At 38.4% G+C, this 22,979-nt stretch overlaps 2 protein-coding genes and 1 pseudogene across 3 annotated transcripts in view; 2 read left to right on the top strand and 1 right to left on the bottom strand.

Moving 5' to 3' along the window:
* The window catches only part of LOC134212579 (dual specificity calcium/calmodulin-dependent 3',5'-cyclic nucleotide phosphodiesterase 1-like), a 705,268-nt gene that overhangs the window by 147,382 nt on the left and 534,907 nt on the right, over positions 1 to 22,979 (top strand). The gene's annotated exons all lie outside the window — the stretch shown is intronic.
* LOC134212583 (uncharacterized) overlaps positions 1 to 22,979 on the bottom strand; it is a 186,981-nt gene that overhangs the window by 10,970 nt on the left and 153,032 nt on the right. The window lies entirely within an intron of this gene.
* LOC134212585 (uncharacterized) overlaps positions 21,082 to 22,979 on the top strand; it is a 12,865-nt pseudogene continuing 10,967 nt past the window's right edge.

The raw sequence follows: 22,979 nt of genomic DNA, 5'->3' as shown, positions 1-22,979 counted from the left end.
TTAAATAATGTTGCGATGAAATCTGATGAAGAAAACACAAACATCTATGAGTATCACACTTAAATTTCTAACTAGATGCTGATGTCATATTAGAAATTTGGAGACAGTACTCGTCGATAGAAAATCCTTCCGCACGCGATGGCATATGAGCAAATCAAACCACCTTCCTTTTGCCAGTGGAGATATATCAGCTTCCACACTGATATTCTTCCCTCCTTCTTCATACGGGAGCTTGGCAGAAGGAAGGTCGTGTGATATGTGCCATCACAAATATTGCCCTCCGCTCGCTTTCAAATCGACTTCTATAAAAACATTCTTCATGCCTGCTGTATCCTAACGGAACTATCAATTCTATACTTTCGCCTATATTTCTATCATGAACATGTACGTCTAAGTTTGGAAGATGATATTAGCATTTCTATATCATTGTAAATCGTAGAAGTAACACACACAAAATCATTAATTTAGTGTACATTAATAAAGTTAAAAAAAAATAATGTACGTGTTGAGGATGCTTGAAAGGGACTGATTGGTTCTGATATTTTACTGGGTTTGAAACGATTTTAAATTTTTAATCGTTCATAATTAATAATGACAACAAAATTGTGAAATTGGTAAAGATTTTCCGCGTTGAATGATATATAAATCATTATTATCCATCATAAGATAAACCCGCTATAAACGTTCAATATCTTACATAATTTCGTAACGATCCCCAATTTTAGAGTTGTCCAACGTGAAACTTGGGCAATCTAAAGGGTCTACTGAATCTATACATTCTGGAGAATCAACAATAGCTGAGTTAATTTGTTAGACTCTGGATAATGCAGATATCTTAGAAGTTATTATTTATTTATTCAGATTAAGGCCGAAGTGGCCTGTGCGGTATATAAGAGTCTTCTCCATTCGGCTCGGTCCATGGCTACACGTCGCCAACCACGCAGTCTACGGAGGGTCCGCAAGTCATCTTCCACATGATCGATCCACCTTGCCCGCTGCGCACCTCGCCTTCTTGTGCCCGTCGGATCGTTGTCGAGAACCATTTTCACCGGGTTACTGTCCGACATTTTGGCTACGTGCCCGGCCCATCGCAGTCGTCCGATTTTCGCGGTGTGAACGTTGGATGGTTCTCCCAGCAGCTGATGCAACTCGTGGTTCATTCGCCTCCTCCACGTACCGTCCGCCATTTGCACCCCACCATAGATGGTACGCAACACTTTCCTTTCGAAAACTCCCAGTGCGCGTTGGTCCTCCACGAGCATCGTCCAGGTCTCGTGTCCGTAGAGAACTACCGGTCTAATAAGCGTTTTGTAGATGAGTCAGTTTGGTACATGTTATGCCCATTCAGGTTACATTATTGCTAGTTGTTAAGTTAGCTCAGTGCTCTCGAACGGTGTGTAGTGTTCAGAACGTTTTGAACACAGACACGCGTTCTCGTCATTCGAACGCATCTCGCTTTTAACCGTCCTTTTCTCTTACCGCACAGCTAAGGATAGCCCTTGAGGTGACTAGTGTGAAGTAAAAAGTGAGGAGTGAAAAGTGATGAGTGAAAGTGAGAATTGAGAAGTGAGATGTGAGAAATAAGAAGTGAAAAGTTTGTAGCCGGCACGGAGCGATCCGTATCAAAAAGCACGTGGCTTAAGCGCCACTCCATTAAAATCCGGCCCAATTTATTTTGCGGAGGAGATACTCTCAAAATTGAGTCCATTTTAATTTTCCCGATAGCATTTATGGATCAGTCCAGCCAGCAACAACATAAGAGTGCCAAATTAGGTCCACCTATCTTCCCTCTACACCGTCACAGCCACCATACACTCGAAAGTCGGTGAAACCCACCTGAACTAACCACCTCTAAGCGGGAGTGCGCCTCTCGCCATCGGCAATTCCTCTCCTCTTACCAACAACCATCAATGATCTGGAAGAAACATAAGCAATCCACAGTCAAACTCAACATTGGAGGACGGGACTCGAAACATCAAACAATATCGCGCTGTGACGTTAAACACAATTAATCAACTAATTGGCTAAAGTCACATAAAACTTTTGATACTAACAACGGAAACATTTGTCCTAATACTAACAGGGTACATGTTGGTTTCAGGGGCTGTTTATTGTTCGTTTGTTTTAGTATCTGTTTTCATTCATTTCCTACTCTAGCTTGTATTTTTGGTTTTCTCATTTCTGCACTATCTCTATTCGTTTCTGCTCTGAGCTTACTCTTTAACGTGACGTCACTGATTTCACAGTTTAGCTGTTCATCGGTCTGCTCCTGGTATCGACGATAATTTTCGGTGGTATGCTAGAAACGGGCTCTACTTGCACGCATTTCTGGGTCAATGATGGCGTACCCAAGCAGCGTTGGTCAGTAGGCTTTGACTCGCGAAAAATGTTTAGCTTTAGCAGCATTCGGTGATGGCTCTTCAGTGAGTATAAGACGGCACAAAAAAACGTTTCCTCCGCGGCGCCCTCACTGGACTGCCTGTATCAAAACAAAGGTTTGATGACTCACCGGTGTTGTGGGTTTACGTAACCTGACCCAGTCGATGACCTGACGGTGGGGTGACGCTCCCGGCTTATTGACGCTGGTGCTTCTCAATGAAACCGACGCGGCGCGACGGCGATTAACGCAGCAGTTTGACGGACCGGCTAGTGGGCCGTCCACGTGGAAGTCCCGTGCCTTCCCAGACCGATATAGTAACGGATCGGTCCGCTACAACTGGCTGGTGGTTGCCGGAATATTCCGTCCGTTTGAGGAGGGGGGGTGGTTTTGTCGCGCTTGGTGCGATAGTTTGCTGCCGGGTGGGAGGATATCAAGCCAATCTGGCAATCTGGCCGAACAAACACTTGAGCTTTGAACACATTATCACCTTAGAGCAAAACTTTACCTTTGATACCAGGTTCTCTCTGTCTACTGTCGCACACAAATCTAAACGCACACTTTCTGCCTGCCGAAACAACACCAGTCAGACGAGTTGCAGCAACTTGATTGTATTAAATCTGGTCACATATCAGTTGCATTAACTCAACAAACAACAAGCATTATATACTGAGGTAGTTAAGGAACAATAATTAATTAAATAATTACATTTAAAATCACAGTACTTTATACTTCAGAACAATCGCAATAATAACAACGTAAAACTGGACACTTCTAACTATTGGATGATCACGGACGAAGTATTGAGCCCGTGAGTCCTCAGATCAAGGAAGGTGGGCTCGGACACAACCGGAAATACGTCATTTCCCGGACTCCTTCATGCTACGATCGTGACCTTATTGGCAATCCATCGGATAATTGACACGAAGTTGTGCTCTTCCTCTCCACCTTATCGAAAAACAAATGGCCTCGACCTTGGAAACTTGGCTATTGGTTAAATGCCCGCTTGCCTATACTTAGGGATATGCTATTCTCAATTATTGGCGTCTGTAGTTTATACCAGATCAATTCTGCTTCTTCCAATATTTACAGAATTTAGTATGTTATTACCTAAATTACTGCAAATTTCATAGCCTACAAGTTGGGAGAGAAATTAAGAATTAGGGAAGTGAAAACTGAGAGATGGGAAGTGAGGAAAGGTAGGATTGAAAATTAGAAGAAAAATGAGTGAAACAGAAGGAAAACAGAAGAAAGTAATGACAGGAATGGAAGGAGAAGGAATAAGAAAAATAGAAAAGCAGATTAATCCACCTAGCCACCCTAGATTTGCCTTTCTCGTGTTAAAAAAAATAATATTTTGTATATTTAGCTCATAGTCCGATCAGCCCAATTTTAAAAAACAATGTGGCAGGGATTCAGATGGAATAAGTCCAAACAAAGGGAAGCTAGACTTTTTGCACTTTTGATGAGAAATGGATTGAATGGATTGAATGTGAGGCAATTGAGTTTATTAGTTTAATCTGATATTGAGTTGGATTTGGTGTCGATTTGAATTGAATTTGGTTTGATTGAATTGGAGTCCGAAATTGCATTTGGATTGGATTCGGATTCAACTCTATATTATTGGAACATGAGTGTTATTGAATTTGTATTAGATTAAGAATGTAATTGAATTGGATTAGAATGAATTTAGATTAGATTGGATTCATATTTGATTGAAATTAAATCTGGATTGGTTGGATTGAATGAAGTTTGATTGAACAGATTTTTTATGTATTTAGATTTGAGTTGAACGTGGAGTGGTGGATTTGAATTGAATTTGGATTATATTTGAATTGGATGTGAATTTGACATGGATTAGATTGAATATGGATTAAATTGAGATTAGATTTGATTTAGATTGGATTGAGTTAGAATTGCATTTTGACTGAATTTAAGTTGATTTTGAATTTAATTTGGATGAGGATTTGGAATTGTATTTGATTTATTGGTTTGGATTGGATTTAGATTTTGTTGGGATGCATTTATTCGTTTGAAAATGTTTTTGGATTTAGATTGGGATTATTGCCAATTGGGTTAGATTGCATTCAGATTGAATTTGATTTGGTTGTATTTAACTCTATATGGGTTGAATATGAATGAGTTGAACTTGGTGGATTGAAATTGAATAAGATTTGGATTTGATTTGTTTGTATTTAGATTGAGTTTGTATAGGGCTTGGATTAGTTATAATTGGTTTGAATTGACTCCATATTGCTTTGGATTGAATTGTTTAAATTCAGATTTGAAGAATCGTTTTTATTTGAGAATGGATTATAAAGTTGGATTGAAATTGTTTTGGTTGGATTTAATACGATAAGTTGATAGATTGATTGGAATTTTATTTAGGTTGGAATTGGATTTGGATCAAATCGGATTTGAACAAGGGTTTGAAGTATTCGTTTTAATTGGATTTCAATTGATTATTATTTGTAATGGATGTGGATATGGTTTAATTGGGTGGATTGGTTTCGGATTTGGTTATGTTGGAGTGTTTGCGCATGAATCCAAAATTTTATTCCACCTTTTGGGTCTCCAGCCGAGCACTCAGCCATAGGGATAAATCTTGAATTGAGTATCTGATTTTGACAAATTTGTCGATTGGTGTGTAAGTTCGCCGATGTCAAACAATAAAGCTTTTAGCTAAATTTTGTATTGTCAAATACAGAGTTTTGACAGTATTATTTATGTACATATGAAATAACATGTACAAATGATTTATCAAAATGTTTTCAAGCAGACGAAACGAAAAGCTTCAATACCAAAAAGCAATATTGTATTTGAAATTGGATTTGATGGTCTGGAATGAAATAAACTGTTGGATTGAAATAAATGGCTTTAAAACAAATTTGATTGTATTTTGGTAATTTTATAGGATTTTATTCAGGTTTACATAGATTGGATAAGATTTGGTTTGGATTTGTTTTGTTGGATTACATTAGAATGAATTCCATTTAATTTAGAATGGAATGATTTTCTAGGATTTGATTTGAAATAGATTTGAATCATATTTAGATTGGTTTGATTAGTTCTCGCTTAGTTTGAAATCAGATTGAGTTATACTTTTTCAATGGTTTGAACTGGATTTGTAGGTCTTGATTGGAACACTTATGGATTAAATCAGTTGGGGATGAATGAAAAAAGTAGGCTGAACTTTTTACGAGTTTTTCTGAGAAAAGTATTTTGGCCATAACTTCCAAGCTCATAGCCCGATCCTGACAATTTTCAATAGGGAAACAATGGGACAGGATTCTTCTCTCGAATGCAAGTTGCAAAGTAAATCGGCTGAGGCAAGGTACAAAAAATGAGCTAGACTTTTGTTACACTCGCACACACACAAACATCACCTCAACTCGTTGAGGCTGAGGTCGATGGTATATAACACTATGGGTCTCCGGGCCTTCATAAAAAGTATGTTTTTGAGCGATTAATAGCCTTTCCGTACAACTATACGAAAAGGCAAGAAGCCGGAACAGGATGAAGGAAGCAGAAAGAGGATAAGAATAAAGAAATAAGGAGAATGGAATAAGGAAGAAGGAATAAAGCAAGATGAAGGAAGGAGGAAGAAGAGTAAGGAAGAAATGAGAAGGAAGAAAAGAAGAAGAAGGAAGAATGAAGAAAAGAAGAAGGAAAAATGAAAAGAGATGAAGGAAAGAAGAATACAAAGGATAAAGGATGAAAAGTGAAAAGAAAAAAAAGCTAAGAAATCATTACAGAATACCGATGAAGAAAAATATAAATGAAGAAGAAGAAAGTATAAAAATTAAGATGAAGGAGGAGAATAAATCCAAAATGAAAAATATGAAACAGGGAAAATGAAAATTCAAATGGGATGATGTAAAAAGCAAGAAGGAGAAAGAAGAAAGATAATAAATAAGTAAGAAAGAGGAAGAAATAAAAATAAATAAAGTAAAAAAGCAAAACCGGGAGAAAGGATTGACTTCTCACTCTTGATTTCCTTCTTTTGCCTCTCATCGACCTAATGAGTTCGGCCTGATTGATGATATCCTTTAAAATTTCCACTAAAATTGCTTGGAACATCCTCTGAAACCCTTCGGAAATTCATCAGAATTTTTGAGTGAATACTTTGGGAATTTCTTTAGTAGCCTGAATCCTCGTCCACCATCGGGGAAGAACAAAACGTCCAGATAATACCAGACAGGACTCTTCGTCTCTCACGGGGTCTTCCGAACAACAGTGCTTCATACTTTGCTTTTGCTAGGATGCTTGCAAGGGGAAGCAGAGATCAATATCCGAGCGCCGAAAGCTGTTCTCCAGTTCGCATTTCCATTCTGAATACTTCACATCTCCGCTGGTCGATGATCCTATCAGATGAACAAAATCCATTGAATGCCAACTAACTTGTGCAATTCCCTGCTAACAACCGAAGCTGCTGGAACCCGTCGTCATTAAGTGTGTACTTTTTGGATCACATCATGCACCATAGCCTAATTCGTAACATGAAGGCACCACAATCCTTCACCATGCGCCGAACTTCACCATTCCGTACCTGGGCAGTCACATTTCGTTTCATTCGTAGATGGCGATTAGATACGCCTTTAGAAGTCATATGATGCGTGCGTTCGCAGAAGCTATCTGCCGAACGATCTTCTTCGTTTATTCCATTGTTTCCCACTAGGAGACGTATTTTCCACGTGTTAACAAGCGTGGCATTTTGCCAAATTAGACCCATAGCGCGGTGTTATGTGACGATTGCCAATAACATGCACCAGTCAAAGTGGCGAGATTAATTAGCCAAGAAGGTTTATTTTGGGTGCTGCATGATTAATGGTTCACGTCATGGCAATCAGCTCAACACCCGTTTGGGATCAAGTATATTTTGACGGTTGGTTGGCGAATATCCGAACCATGTTGGGCTGGCGCCAAGATTGTTCACAAGTGGCGTGGTGATTGTATGCTTTTGATACGAACAATTTAATTGTGTTCAGTTGAAATAAAACATCGCATTGGCGTATGATGATGAAAAAAATGCATGTTTGAATATAGATTACTTTCGATCTTGTCGGATTCGGAACGCCTCCAACGGAAACACAGCTGAAACACTAGACTAGAAAACACTAAAATGAAAACGTTAAATTTCGATACATACCCCTTTCAACTGATCTGCCACGGTACAAGCGTGATCAGTGGAAAAAAGCAGGTAATACGGAACACCACCCTTGATGGCAGAATTATGCAAGAGAATCTGCATAATCGAACAGGTTCTGGGAGATGCATTATTGAATGCATTCAAAAAATTTGTTTAATTAAAGAACCCATATCATGTTGCGCGTACATTATTCGAAAAAAAATCAGCAAATTTGAGGCTGCTACCGCTTGTGAAGCTTCGATAAATAGTGCTTTTGATGGAACCGCATAAGCACGGGTTTGTCAGCTGCAATTTGAGGTCGGATACAGATTGAATATATTAGGGTTATTTTAGTATTTCCTGAAACTAAATTTTAAAAGAAAAAAAATCCATGACATGAATGTTAAATTGAAATAAAAATGAATTTTTTTGTATAATCACAAAAGCGAACGATAATCATCATTTTTCTACTCTTGATCTACTTTGAAACAGAACAAAAATTGGAGTACGGTGGTAAAAAAGCAAACGAAATTGTAACAAATTCAACGAATTGTTTTTTTTCTTTGTTAACGTGACTTTAAGTTTATCACCTAATAAACGAATTATTGTTGCTTCTCAAAAGATTGTGTAGGCAGTTGATCCGGTAGCCATTAGGAACCCTAACCAACAACTGCATACATTGGCACCAGCAGTCAATTCAATGTTTTCTTTCCGATTAATTCATTTATTGGAGGAAGCCATGAACAGCTTCCATTCGGCATCAAGCTGCTCGTTCCTGATGACGTTGCAAAAAGATATGCCGCGCATTGCGTGCGTTCAAATTACCGCATTTATGCATACGATGAGATAAATTAAATTTATGCGTACCCCAGATCGGTTGCATATGACATATGTAAATGTTAAGCAGAAGAAGGCTGCCGGAGGAGAACACAAAACAGTTGAGTGTTGAATGGAGATTTAATTTATTTAATTGCTTGTTGTGGTTCGAAGATAAGATATGTTTACAGTATTTCAAAACGATCAGTGATCTATGTTTGATGGGCATAATTAATACCAAACACCACACAAGAGTTATTGCAAAGATAATTTTTGTAGACTTTTACAACATGCTATTATAGAAAACATAGTCTCTAGTAGAAAATTTCATTCATTCAAATTGATCATAAAAGCAAGATTAATTGCTTATAGAGTTAATCAATCGAAAATAGATGCACATCCTCGTAAGACCTACTGGAGGGTCTCCAGTACCTTACAGAAAAGGCGTAGGATTGCCAATCCAGAGGCGGGTTCGATTCTCGAACAAATAATATCGTACCAAATTTCGTTTAACAAGGAAGATTGTAGGGAAGTAGCAGAGAGGAAGACCATGTTCACCACGCCTAGAGAGGATTTTTTGATAATAGGTTTATAAATTATCCTTCCAAGTAATTTTGTGGGATAATGATGAAACTTCAAATGTTTGTTTCGAATGGAACAATTAGAAGATATTCAAAATCCTCCCCATGATTGCGATCATTCGCAGTACCGTACCTTCAAACATTTCCCGATCTCTCACGAGATATTTCGTCCTTTCAATTAAGGGTAGTGCGATAACACTTTTCTAACAGAGAAACGAAACAGAAATTTAAAATTCTATGTTGATTCGATTCGACTAAATAAATGAATGAATGTTGATTCGAAAGAAACGGAACGAAATATAGATCTAAGTTCGAGACTTCGAAACGATACGAAATCAAGGTCCATTTAATTCGAAATTTTACGAAACGAAACGAAATTTGTTTTTTTTCGCGAATTTTATTGAATTGGTTCTCTTCATTAAAATCGCCAATTCTGATTTCATTGTCAAGTCAGTGATAAATTGCTGCATTCCGGTTATATACCATTGGCGATAAAGTAATACCCCAGCATTTATGCTGCTTTCAAAGAAATTCATCGTGGAGTGTATATCCCGAATCTGATCAATTTCAAATTCAAATTCTGTTATGAGTTTAGTCATTTAGGAATTTTTGTGATTATGCTGAAGCCTACATATTGTCTTATCAGAGTGGTTCTATGGTGTTGAGCTAATTCAAAACCAGGAAAAGAATGCATAAATTTTATTTTTATCTTGTGGGATCCTCATTTATATATCCCACATCTGCGAGCGTATACGCGATATGATAGATATTAATAGCACATTTGCTCACTAGAAGGATCCTCTGCACTTTCTAAAATGCAAAAGATACGTATTTCAGACTTTATTTGAGAAATGTGATTGCAAAGTTTTTACGGCACCAGTTTGCCAGATATGAAGAAATAATTTTCCTTTCTCATACAGTTGTACCAGAGGCTATCATTTCTATAAATTCTACCTTTATAGGAGGCTCGATTCCACAGTCTTTTTATACAATCAACTCTGATGCTCTTTAGGAGAGAGAAAACTGGTTTGACAATCATTGTAATGAGTGTCTGCATCTCCGTGAGCGCCACGGAAAGGAATCGTTGTTAGTTGAAAAGATACTTCAAGTGAAGCCATCTTGGTAAGCGACTATTTGATTACTTATTCAAAGGACGTATGTGATTTATAATCAACATTCACGTTCATTTCGAAATTCTTTACACTCCCGCAAACCAACAACGAACAGGTAACCACCTTCCCTACATGTATGTGGTGATGGTTTGCGGGATTGCTAAACGAAATCACGCAATGTCTTTGTTTACAAAGTCATACGTCCTTTAAAAGTACCCGAGAAATATTATTCTGAAGGAAGTTATTTTTGACTCGAAACAAAACCGTGTTTAATCAATCCAACGCAAATGTAGCTGCATGCTTCGTTTAATAAGCTCTACAACACGTTCGATTCTGCACTGAATAGTTTTGTGCCTCTTCGATGAACATTGTTTTTTCACGTCGTGTTCGTCCGCACCAGCAGGTTCAATTTGTTGTTTGCACATAAAATGTTGCATTTTGTTTAGGGCCTTCTTAACTCTTAAGCTTGCGCCTAAACCTGGTTTGAGGCCTAAGCGGAGGTGAAGAAATCGGCCTTCAATAAGAAAGAGCGCTCTAAAAATTTCACAAGAGCCCTAGAATCTACGGCTTTGCTTTTGACAAGGCTATACTGCCCATGATCGCATATATGTAACCTCGCATTTTTGTTTTCTGTCGTAAAAATCATAAGGGTTGTGTACAAGACACGACCGCCGACAAACTCGTAAAACAGTTTGTGAGGAAGAATCTAGTACCAGTGCAAGACATGTTTGGCAGCTCTCTACAATATGCGCTCATTATTCTGCTACGAACGGCAACTAATTCTGCCACGACGTCGTACTTTGAACAAATTGTCTCTCAATCTTCCTATATTTAAAATGGTGTCCATGAGAAGAGTCGATTAATTCAATAATGCATATTTCAATCACTAACGACCACGACCCACGCCATGGCTGGAACAACAAACAAATAAATTTTAAAATAATTAAACTGACTGCCACTGAAGCCATCCATGGAATACATATTTGTAGCATCTCCCTCCGACGCGCGCTCGTGATTGTGCTCGGACGCCAAGCAACTTTATGGCGTCTCTAAGCGGTTAATTTGCACTTTGAAAAAGTTCGCCTCGCCTCAATCTTCCTTTGTTAGAATGGAAGCCCTGAGAAGAACCGATTTTTCCAATATGCCATATGTGTTTGGAATAATTTGCTCAGCAACTCCGCCGATGCTTAGAGATGTCGTAAAATCTCGATTAATCGATTAGTAACTAATCGATTACTCTCGATTCTTGACGATTATTGAATCGATTCATCGTTGAGTAGTAATCGAAACAAAATTAATCGATTATCATAACGATAATCGATTAATTGAATTAATCGAAATCTAATAGTTGACCCGATTAATCGATTACTCTCGATTCTTGTCGATTATTGAATCGATTAATCGTTGAAGTAATCGATTTAAAATTTATCGATTATCACAACAAATAATCGATTAATCGAAGTAATTTGCGACATCTCTACCGATGTTGGACCGCTCTCCGCGATATTTCAAATGAAATGCCACGCGCGAGGGAAAGCAGTTCTTAGAATCAATAAAGATGGCTCATTGTCCCGCCTCTTTGTTGTCCGGTATGACTGCAAATATTGTACCCGTCACACCTTACAAAGGGGCGTGACTACAGGTTTAACTTATTGATTACGAAAGCAGCTCTTCGCGCGCGCAGCCTATTTCGTTTGAGATGTCGCGAGGGCAGACGGAATACCACCTTCGGCATCGGCGGAGCTCCTACCGGAAATTTTATTCCCGGCGATGGTGTGGGTCGCGCGTCGTCGTCATACATAGCAGCGCTCAGATTATTTCTTTCATGAGGTGATGAGTTGAGGTTTTGTTCATTATTGTCAGGGGTTTTTGTTGCATATTTTATGAGTGGCCACATATTCTTTGATATGCAAAGAATGTTTAGGCCAAATTTGAGCATAATTAGTTACAGAAAACCCCTGACAATAATAGAACAAAACGCTCCGTACTTCCTACTAACATATCAACTACCATCAATGAAAGTAGCTCTAAGTCACAACTTGAGGCGAGATGAATTTTGATCAAAGTAAAACTTAATTGCTTGTTGATGGTCAGATTATTTTCCGTCGGTAGTAGAACCACGAGAGCACGATTCAGAGAAAGACTTATAATTTTAGTAAAAGTCATCCATGCGAATACATTTTTCAGCTTCTCCGTTTGACGCGCGCTCGTGATTCTACGTACATACAGAAAACATACGATGATTCAACTCATCCATGAGTTTTAGGTGCTGAGTTGGGCTTGATTTGAATCGTCCATGAGTTTTTCCACAACAGATCAAACCAAGGCGTTATCGCTGGAACTGCGCTGGTCCGTTCTCCGTGACATCCAGAATGAAAATGACGCGCACGCGAAACAGGGGCTTTTTATACAGGAAAACGAAGCAGTGGATCAAATGGCTCCACGTTACCAAATCTGATGTCCGTGTTAGGATTTATGAACGGATTGAATTTTTCACCCGGTTTGGAAAGAAATAACATTTTCAATAGTTTTACGTTGATAATCATTAGTATCAATAGAATTGAATTGCAACTTCAGTCACAACTTGAGACGAGATGAATTTTGTTCAAAGGAAAACTTAATTGCTTGGTGATGGCAGATTGTTTCCATCGGTAGAAATCACAAGCGCGCGTTATAAAAAGACGCTGCCGATAATTATTCTCGTGGATAGCAGTAACAGTCAAGTGAAATTTCCCATCAAGATTATAATTCTAGTAGGTAGCCTGCTACTTGGTTTTATTTCCATCCATGCGAATACATATTTGCACCTTCTCTTCGACGCGCGCTCGGACCGGCAGTAATGCTATGATTCCGCTACCGATACCAAACAATTATGCTTTGTTCTATGAAAACAGTTCGTCTTATATCAACTTTCTCAATCACTTATCAATCACTGAATCATTGTTCAAAATTAAATCCACAGCAAGAAGAGTATTTAGTGCTAGACAAACATCATATAATTGAGCTCAGAATCACGCTAGAATATTTCACTGAAAATTTCTAGTTCCTGGCGTTGCACTATAGACAAATTATTTCAACTTAAACTTCCTCCCAAACATAATGGTGGTTCTGAAAAACCGATTCTCTCCCACTTGTGTGCCTCACCAACAACAACATCTGGACTGCACAGCCATCCGATGATTCGGCTCTACGCACGTCGTTAATTGCCAGATCCAAAATGCTGCTTAATGGATGTAAAGATGTACTGCTGTTGCCGCGACCACCACTATCGAGCGAAAAATTTCATCCGCACACCACAGCCTTGTCGCTAGGACCGCTTCTGAACGCCTTGGTCCGCTTTCCATGAAATCCAGAAGAAAATGACGCGCGCACGCGAAACACGGGCCTTTATACACAGGAAAAACGAAGCAGTGGATCAAAAGGCCCGTACCTTACTGCAATCGATGTCAACGTGTTGGGGATTTATGAACGGGATTGATTGTTTTGAATTTTCACCCGGTTTGGAAAAATAACATTTTCAATAGTTTGCCGTTGATAATGAATGTTTAATACAATTAGCAAATTGGTGGAAAGTTCGAATCTATTAAAACAAAATCTCGAAAATCCGTCGAAAGATAAAGTCGCCATTACCGTTTAAAATCTTACATGATTTCGTGACGGTCCTCAATTTGGAAATTTTCATTTTGCACCTGTATCCGAGGCTTCCCTTAGACGTAGATTAACGTCAAAAGTCATTCAGAAACTAAATTGCTGCATTCAATCCACAATAGTAAAAAGGGCTTTACTATCTTGCTTATCTGGTGCTGAAATGATTGAGTTTGTGGGAGCGGATTGACAAATCGTTTACAAAATCAAAATGCAAATGTTACAAATATGCGATCATGGGCAGTACGATCTGATTCATATTGATTACATTTCGCCCTGAGCCTGACGTCTTGAATAGTGAGAATTAGATTACCTTTGAAAAAATAGATTGAATATTAAAATACTTTTCGTTTTCTGTTTGACATTTCTAACAAAACACTGAAGACGTTTAACAGAAGAAAACTCATATAGTCGACTCAGAATGTTATTATAGTAAACGTTATTAGAAATATATGTTTAACATTTAGTTTTGAAACAGCTGTATGATTTTGTTCAGCGGCGCGCAAAATTTTTAATAATACACGACCGTACAAGGCGTATGGATTAGTTTAAATTTGAATTCGCGAATTCGTTAAATTTCTAAAAACTAGTTTTTTCGGCAAATATTTGTAATTTTACGAATCGAAACGAAATAAAAAATCAGATTTCGCCATGCTCAAATTCGCGAATTCCGGAATTTCGTTTCGAACCACCTGAAACGAAATTTTCGAAATACCGCATATGCTTACTTTCAATGATGTTGAACTTTTTAATCACATGACAAGACTCTTACCATTTCTAAATACTCAAACTCATTGAAAACCAGATGTATTTCCTTCTTATCCTTCAGCGATATCACAGGCTTCTACGACTGATGCCAGGAGAACGACCTAGCAACAGCATTCAAAACAAGGCAGGCTCAACGTATGTAAACGTCACTACTATCTTCGCACTAAGCTGAACCGAGACGATGCCCTACTTCAGCATGTCCTACTTTTGTACTCCTAAATGTGGCGATAAAATGTGTTTGAAGTGTCATTTTTCAAGGAGCCTACCTTGTTTTTTAAACCAGTACCTAGAATATAATAGCAAATACCCTCATGAAACATCGCTTACGTTGGCTGTTTAACAAATCAGAAACCGGAGCGATATTTAATGACTAATTAGCGAACCCCACTAAAACAGTGTTCAATTTAAATCAAATAAATTAAATTGCTTCTGTATCCTAAAAACCAATTGGAAAGATCGATTTTTAAAACCTATCATAGTTCCTTATCTTAAGGTAGTGGAACATGGTTTCCACTTCTCTTTCCTTAGGAGAAATTTTGCACAAAATCACGATTTTGTCGACATCTGCTCGTCACAAATATATTTTTAAGCAATCCTTTTAAAATCTACAATGACTCTCAATCAATTTAAATTCCAAGACTATTGAGAATGATTTCCTAATATATAGCTAATTTTTAAACAATATCTTACTGAATCGCGACATTTCAAATAAACGATTCAACGATTTAGGCCGAACTGAAATACAATATTGTACCGCGTAAACAGCGCTATTGTAATTTTCAATAGTGCATTCCACGGTGTTTCACTTTTGAAGGAACAACCAACCTAGAAACACTGCAATTTATTGTTGCTGCGCCCACTGTGCAGCAGTTGCAGAAGACAATGAGTGACCAACTGACCGATCCTCGCGTCTTATCTGACGTCCAACAGCACTAATCGTTGCCAAGCCACAGTCTACAGAATAGGAGTCGTGTAGATGATAGATTTGGATAGAACAATAAAGTTTGAATTGAGTAAATGAACTATTCTAGAGGTACAAAAGTAAGGTGGAATTATATCTTATGATTGCGATATATATATAACTTTGATTAAATATCTAGGCACTAAAATAATCTCCGGTTAACTGATCAACAGTGTTCATAATCAGTTAAACTAAGCAGGGTAAGAAGGGTCAGTAAATGGGTATGATGGTTACTTCCAGACCTTTTGTTCGTTTGTCGAACTGTTGATACCATTGCATTGATGCACTATGCTAGCTCGAATAGGGATGCTTATGCAAGAATTTAATCAATAAATTTCTCTGACTAATTGTAGAACATCACAAAAGTTAAAAGGAGAGGAAAGTCAAGTAAAAGAGAAAGTATACAGAAATGTAGGTGAAATATTATGAAAACAAATATAAAACTAATAGTCGATATATTTCAGCTTAGAAGCTGTAGTAAACAACTTTGGACTGTGTCACTCATACTCCACGAAATTCTCCAACAGTTATCTCCATCATTATCGAGTATACGGGCAACAAAAAGCGCGTTGTGTCGTTTCCTATGAGGGGCGTTGGTGTACTTTAGCAAATGCGTTAATATCGATGTTAAATGACAATTTGGAAGTTTTGATTTTTGAACTTTAGAATAAACAAATAAACCATGAAGTTGCATTTGTTATGTCCAGCTACGATTGACTGCTCAGTTGCTACTCCATTATGACCAGATCAGCTGTTCTTGGGGAGCCAACAGATGTTAGATTGGGACTAGCACACATCTTCAATGTACAAGTACTGGTGATCCATTTTAGTGTCATACTGGCGCCTGCCACGTCAGAATGCAGATCAATGTAGGGAAGGGAGGAATGATGATGCAATCACTCGCCACACTGAGATATACCTCTGCACTTGCCGAGTTCATCGGAATTTGTTGGAATTTTTAATTGAGTTCCGAGAGGCAGAGGTCCGTCTTGGTTAAGAGCGCCAATGTGATAGATGGAGAAGGTAACTGATGGAATTTCTAATTAAGTGTAGGAAACGATCTCTATAAGTTAATTTCAATTCTAGCAGATTACAGAATACTCAAATTGAAGGTAAAGGAATAGTAATGGTAACGGTATGAAGTTCATTTCAGTTCTAGCGTACTAGAACATAGAAATAAAGAAAGATACAAAAGGAGAATGAACGGACCTGGGATTGAACCCATATGACTACCAAGCCCCTGAAGTTGCATTTGTTATGTCCAACGTAAAAAGATAAAGATAATTGTTCTTGAATTTTGAAAATGTTTTGTACAGATTTTCATGTTAGGGATAAGTTTGCGAGCCATCGAGCAAGTCACTACGATTCGTGTTGTAGTCGTCGCGAAATGGTTAAAACGTTGGATACAGTTCCGTTTTGTCGTTCCGTTTTGAGGCGAGTTCAATGAGTTCCTTCCCAACTAACATACTATTCCTTTCAAGTACGCTCATGGGGACGCAGAGGATTCCTCGATCTTCTGTGGCAATAAGAGTCGAACTTGTTCTTCCTCTTATCCGCATCGTTAATGGTCTTGAATTAAAGGAACTTCAGCGTATGTACAGGTGAGAAAAGAGTCTAGTCCAAATAACTATAAAGCTAACTACGTAAATGTGTTTTTTTAAATATGTTTGGTACTGTGAAGGTAAAATGTGAATCGCAACAGAAATATTTGAAAACTGCTCTTGAAGAGAGAAGTGTTTACTTCATGGACACTAAGAATGGTCGGAGACTTTCTTCCATCCTTGTACGGCCAGGGGGTAAGATTGAACATATATACACATACCTTTGTAATTCATTCCGAAGATTTTTTTAGATGAAGCTCATAACCTGAAGGCAAACCTCATATTTCTAACTGTGTATGTTTTGATTCCTCATCCATAATCCATAAAAAGGCGTTTTGTTATCTTAATGAAATCCTTCTAGAGTTTCAATCTTACCTGAAATAGAAGAAAATATAGATGCATTAGAATAACGAACAGCAGAATTGATTATTTTTTCTCGGTGAATTGCAAAGATAAAAGTGACCATAGTTTTATAGGCCAATCGGAATACATTATGTTTTTTAGATATTTTAAAAGCTTATTAAATCTTTTAAAAATATTTTCTCCTATCAACGATATGATGCTAACTACATCTATTTCATAAGACGAATATCCTAAATCATTGGATTTTAAATATTTTAGAAATAAGAAATATTTCACAATCTAGACCTCGTAACGTGCGATTTAGATCTATGTCATGATCTACACTTTCAGAACTACTATTATTTTTGATTCCTAACAATCCCACATTGTTTAGACCCTTAGACCCTCCAGGGTTTAAATACTTCATACCTCTAATGTGAGTCCGAAGACCTTCTTTCCCCGCAAATATCCACAAGGCCACTGGAGATCACCTAACCACGAAACGGAAAACCAAATCGACCACGTTCTAATCGACGGTAAATTCTTCTCCGACACCAAGAACGTCCGCACTTACCGCAATGCGAATATGAATCACCACTACCTCGTTGCAGTATGCCTACGCTCAAAACTCTCGACGGTGTACAACACGCGTCGAGTGCACGCCGCGGCTTAACATTGGCGGCTACAAGACGGTAGACTAGCCCAGAATACGCGCAGCAACTGGAAATGGCACTCCAACGGTAGAGCAGCTAGGCGCAGCGTCTCTTGAAGATGGCTGGAGATTATCGATCACGGTTGATCAAAGAACGATGGATCGGGTGATGTGCGTAGTTCGTTTCAGGGGCATTCTCGAGTCCCTTCGAAACGCGCAGGGTTACGGCAAGGTGATGGTCTTTCGTGTCTGCTTCAACATCGCTTTGGAAGGGGTAATACGAAGAGCAGGGATTACACGAGTGGTACAATTTTCAATAGATCCGTCCAGCTATTTGGCTTCGCGACGACATAGTATTATGGCACGTAACTTTGAGAAGATGGAGAAGCCTACATCAGACTGAAGAGAAAGCTAAGCGGATCGGACTAGTCATAACACGTCGAAGACAAGTACATGATAGGAAGAGGTTCAAGAGAGATATGAGCCACCCACCAAGTTTCATCGGTGGTGACGAAATCAGGTGGTAGAAGAATTTGTGTACTTGGCCCACTGGTGACTGCCGAAATATACCAGCAGAGAAATTCGAGACGCATCGTGGCTGGAAATCGTACGTACTTTGAATCCGATCGAATAGGGTTCGCCGCCGTACCAAACTGACTATCTACAAAACGCATTATGTGACCGATAGTTCTCTACGGACACGAGACCTGGACGATGCTCGTGGAGGACCAACGCGCACTGTTTTCGAAGAGAAAGTGTTGCGTACCATCTATGGTGGGGTGCAGATGGCACGGTACGTGGGAGGCGAATGAACCACGAGTTGCATCAGCTGCTGGAGAACCATCCATCGTTCACACCGCGAAAATCGGACGACTGCGATGGGCCGGGCACGTAGCCATAATGTCGGATAGTTACCCGGTGAAAATGGTTTTCGACAACGATCCAACGAGCGCAAGAGGCGGGGTGCGCGGCAGGCAAGCCAGATGAAAGAGAAGACTCTTATATATACCACAGGCCACTTCGGCCTTAATCTGAATAAATAAATAATAACTTCTAAGATATCCATTATCCAGAGTCTAACAAATTAACTCAGCTTTGTTGATTCTCCAGAATGTATGAGTTCAGTAGACCCTTTAGATTGCCCAAGTTTCACGTTGGACAACCTTAAAATTGGGGATCGTTACGAAATTATGTAAGATTTTGAACGTTTATAGGGGTTTATCTTATGATGGATAATAATGATTTATATATCATTCAACGCGGAAATTTTGTTGTCATTAATAATGATAAACGATTAAAACTTTAAAATCTTTTCAAACCAAAAATATCAGTCCCAATCAAGCATCCCAACACGTACATTAATTTTTTTACTTTATTAATGTGTTTTTAAAACATTAAATAGATTAAGTAACGGTTTGGTTCACCGATCACATGTCTGGAACTTTTTTCAAATAGGCGGAAATGTAATTGACCTTGAAGTTTAAACGTCTCTTCTCTCTCCATTCAGCATATTTCGTTCAACTGACGTTACTACCAGATAGATCACAATCTATTATTTCTGTTAGCTACATTAGTTGAAACTCATTAAACAATGGCGTCCGGTAGAAGGTGATGCCATCGGCGATAATTGCTCAAAAACAAGTCGGTGGCAGCAGCACTCAGTGAAAATTTCAACAGGATATAAGTGGTTGCAAACGCATTAATATTCAAATGAATCGGTCAGTACCAGAACTTTATATTAAGGAACGAGCTGATTTGATAAAAAATCAAAAAGTGTTCAACAACATCATGATGACTGAAAATTGCGTCTTCAGTCATTTGATGGTAAATCATCAGGCTGTCGGCTTGCGGCTTCTTCTTCTTTTATTATAAGCTACATCCCGCACTGGGACAGGCCCCTGCAGCTAGTGTTCATTAAGCACTTCACGGTTATTAACTGGGCCCTCCTTATACGTGCGGTAAGACGCGGCTCACAAGACCATGCTGAGGGTGGCTGGGTTCGATTCCGGTGCCGTTACACAATTTTCGATTGGAAATTATCTCGACTTCCTGGGCATAAATATAACAGCAACGAGTGTTGAACGTACACTAACTCATTTCACGGTATTAGTAAATTTTCCGAATCTTAACGAAGAACTGTTCGGTAATTATTTTACGGATTTTTGTAATTTTTCCATTGTTCAACTGTCAAAATCATCGAAATGTCAAATTCCGCAAACGATTCTCATGAGATTTCGGTAAATTCACCGAATCAACAATTATTTTAAGTGTGATCTCATGGATGTTGTGTTTTCTTCATCAGATTTCATCGCAACATTATTTACTTGACAGGGATTCTTGTGTGTTTAATTGCGCTCTGTATACTTCCTATTTTGCTCAAGAAAGGCACCAGCCGAATTAATCAGTTTTTCAGTTTCGTTTGCTATGAAGCTTTGATATATGGAACTGCAGCAATACTAACACTACAGGCACATAATGGTTTTAAATGTTATGGTGCAATTTTGTATACTTCAATAATATGGATCAACCATTCAAATTTCAACGAGTAATTCAGTTAATTCAACCTCTTTCATATCGATACGCTTTAAAACTCATTTAATTTAAAGTATGATGTTTGTCCGTAATTCATAATTCATCCCAATCATCGGAAATTGCCATGGTCATTGCAACGTCAACTATGAAATCAGGTCAGTTGAAATTTGATAAAAAATAAGTGTCCATATGTATCTGATAAAGACGCCCATCCCGATTAAAAAATGCTTGGGCGCCAATCAACGAAATTTACGAATTACATAGGCCGAGGTCGGAAATTCAATTTCATTTAAATCATTTCTGGGACAGTCAACCTATTTTTATTCGGCATTCAGAATCAGTAGCTTTATTAACATCAACTGGCAAAAGCACACCTAACGAATCAAGTAATTAAGCTGTTTTGAAAATCATAGCATCGTACCACTCTGTTGGCAACTAATTTGATTAAACGACATTCGTCATTATAGACGCGACGATAGCGCGTGGTCAGTTATAGACATTCCATTTCCATTCTACGTGTACGACATTCCCGGCTCTTGCGCACAACTTGACCAGCAGAACAAATCATGGCTTTCAACAAGGATGAAATGCATGCTCCCCAATGGATGGATGATGCATTTTTGAGAAAGTGCTCAAACAATCGGAAAAGATTCCGATCTATCAGTGAGCGAGACAAACATCCCGACACTAAACCAGGAGACCACTTCGAGTGTAATTTTCCGCGCCAAAGTCATTTACAATAGCCGCGGAGAGAGTCGTGAAATATCGTTGATTATTAAAACGATTCCTGCGCAGGAAGGCATCAAGAAGGACCTCCTCAAAGGAGGAGATCTTGAACGGAAACTATCATGTACCAAACGTGATCCCGGAAATGAGACTGCTGCTGCGTTCGTTGGAGACAACACGGAGTTTGGGCCGAGGTGAGATAAAATGTCGAGGCATGCTTATGTATGACATGTTAACGTGTGAATGCGCTGTAGACCTTCCATTTATGTTTTTACCTTATTCTAAGCTTACTCTCTACTATAGTTTTAATTGCTTAAGCAAAAACCGTACGTTTTATCTACTCTGCTGTTTTACCCTTCTATCTCTTAATGTAATTTGTTCTTTGTATTAAGTATATGAATCTGATTGGCGTAACTCGAAAGGCCGCATCACTAGCGCTAGATTAAAAGTAGGTGTTATTGTTGTTGGTCAATGCGCTTACAAATATTTAGGCGTCGTTTTACTTTTCGTTTATAAGAAGAGTACTGAAAGTAAGAGAAAGCAGAGAAAATAAATCTTTTATTCGAATCCATGTTTTAGAATTCTAAATAACGAATGTGAATCAATCAGCGCCAAACTGCTTAATAAAGATGTTTATGTAAGCGTATATGTTACCAGACCTCTTGCATTTCGCGGGACCTATTTTGCCTTTGTCGCGGTTGGAGCATTCTGCACTTTGAACGATGTCAATCCTTGGCTCTCTGATTAGACAGATTCAACTTTTGGCCACATCCTTGACGGAGTATTGGGTTTCCTTTGTGACCTGATCACTGATCATCTTTCCGTTAGATGCTCAGAGTTTCGTGAAACGTTTATTTGATGATGTTCCGAGAGATTTTAGGATTTTCAGGTGGCTGCGCAAAATTAATAGCGACGTTGTCTTTTTTCAATTTTCGAAAACTGACAGCGATTAAAATACATGTAAAAAATCTCTCTGGGGCTATTCAACAATTACGTCTAAGGTTTGAGAGGAGGTGTAGATTTTGCATAGTGCATACACTCGGTATAGATAAAAAGGGTGACAGAGGGAGGCGGTCTAAATATCTTCAAAAGTAGTGGACGTTGTTGTTGAATCACCCTCTACTATATTTGCAAATTTTCAAGAAAAAATAGCCAATAAGTAATTTTATACAGCAGTCTTTCTATTATGCAATTTGGTATGGTAAACTTTTTGTCGTTTTCCAGCAACACAATTATTGTTGAAGAGTTTTGCGTTAAATTGCTTGATCTTGTGCTGGAAGATCATTACTATTCAGACATACTAAATTATATGAACTCAAACAATTATATTAACAAAAAATCCATCCGCCATTGTGTGGATTGATCTTTTTTAATTGTCCGATTCGAGGTTATTTATATCCGGCATTGACGAGCATAAAACTTCTTGCATATCATTCTCTTTCGTAAGAATTTACATGCTGTTGTGTTCATATCTTATCACAAAAAAATATTTAAACTGGCGAAATTTTCCGATTGTTCTCAAAATGACATTTACAAACGGAGCGTGGCAGGTGCATACTAATCATCATTTGACCGTTATCTACTGAGCTTAGCATTTTCCCATGTCATCCACAGTATATTATAAGAGGCAAAAAATCTGTTCAATGCGTCAATGCGGGGTTATGACTAAAATATAACATTCTGATACAATCGCATATAGCAGTTGTTCGATCAATCATTGAATTGCAAAGATCAATTG

The sequence above is a fragment of the Armigeres subalbatus genome, chromosome 2 (assembly GCF_024139115.2).
Source record: "Armigeres subalbatus isolate Guangzhou_Male chromosome 2, GZ_Asu_2, whole genome shotgun sequence".
In the NCBI taxonomy this organism is placed as follows: Eukaryota; Metazoa; Arthropoda; class Insecta; order Diptera; family Culicidae; genus Armigeres; species Armigeres subalbatus.
The sequence above is the reverse complement of the archived record's forward strand: the minus strand, read 5'-3'. Positions and strand labels throughout refer to the sequence as shown.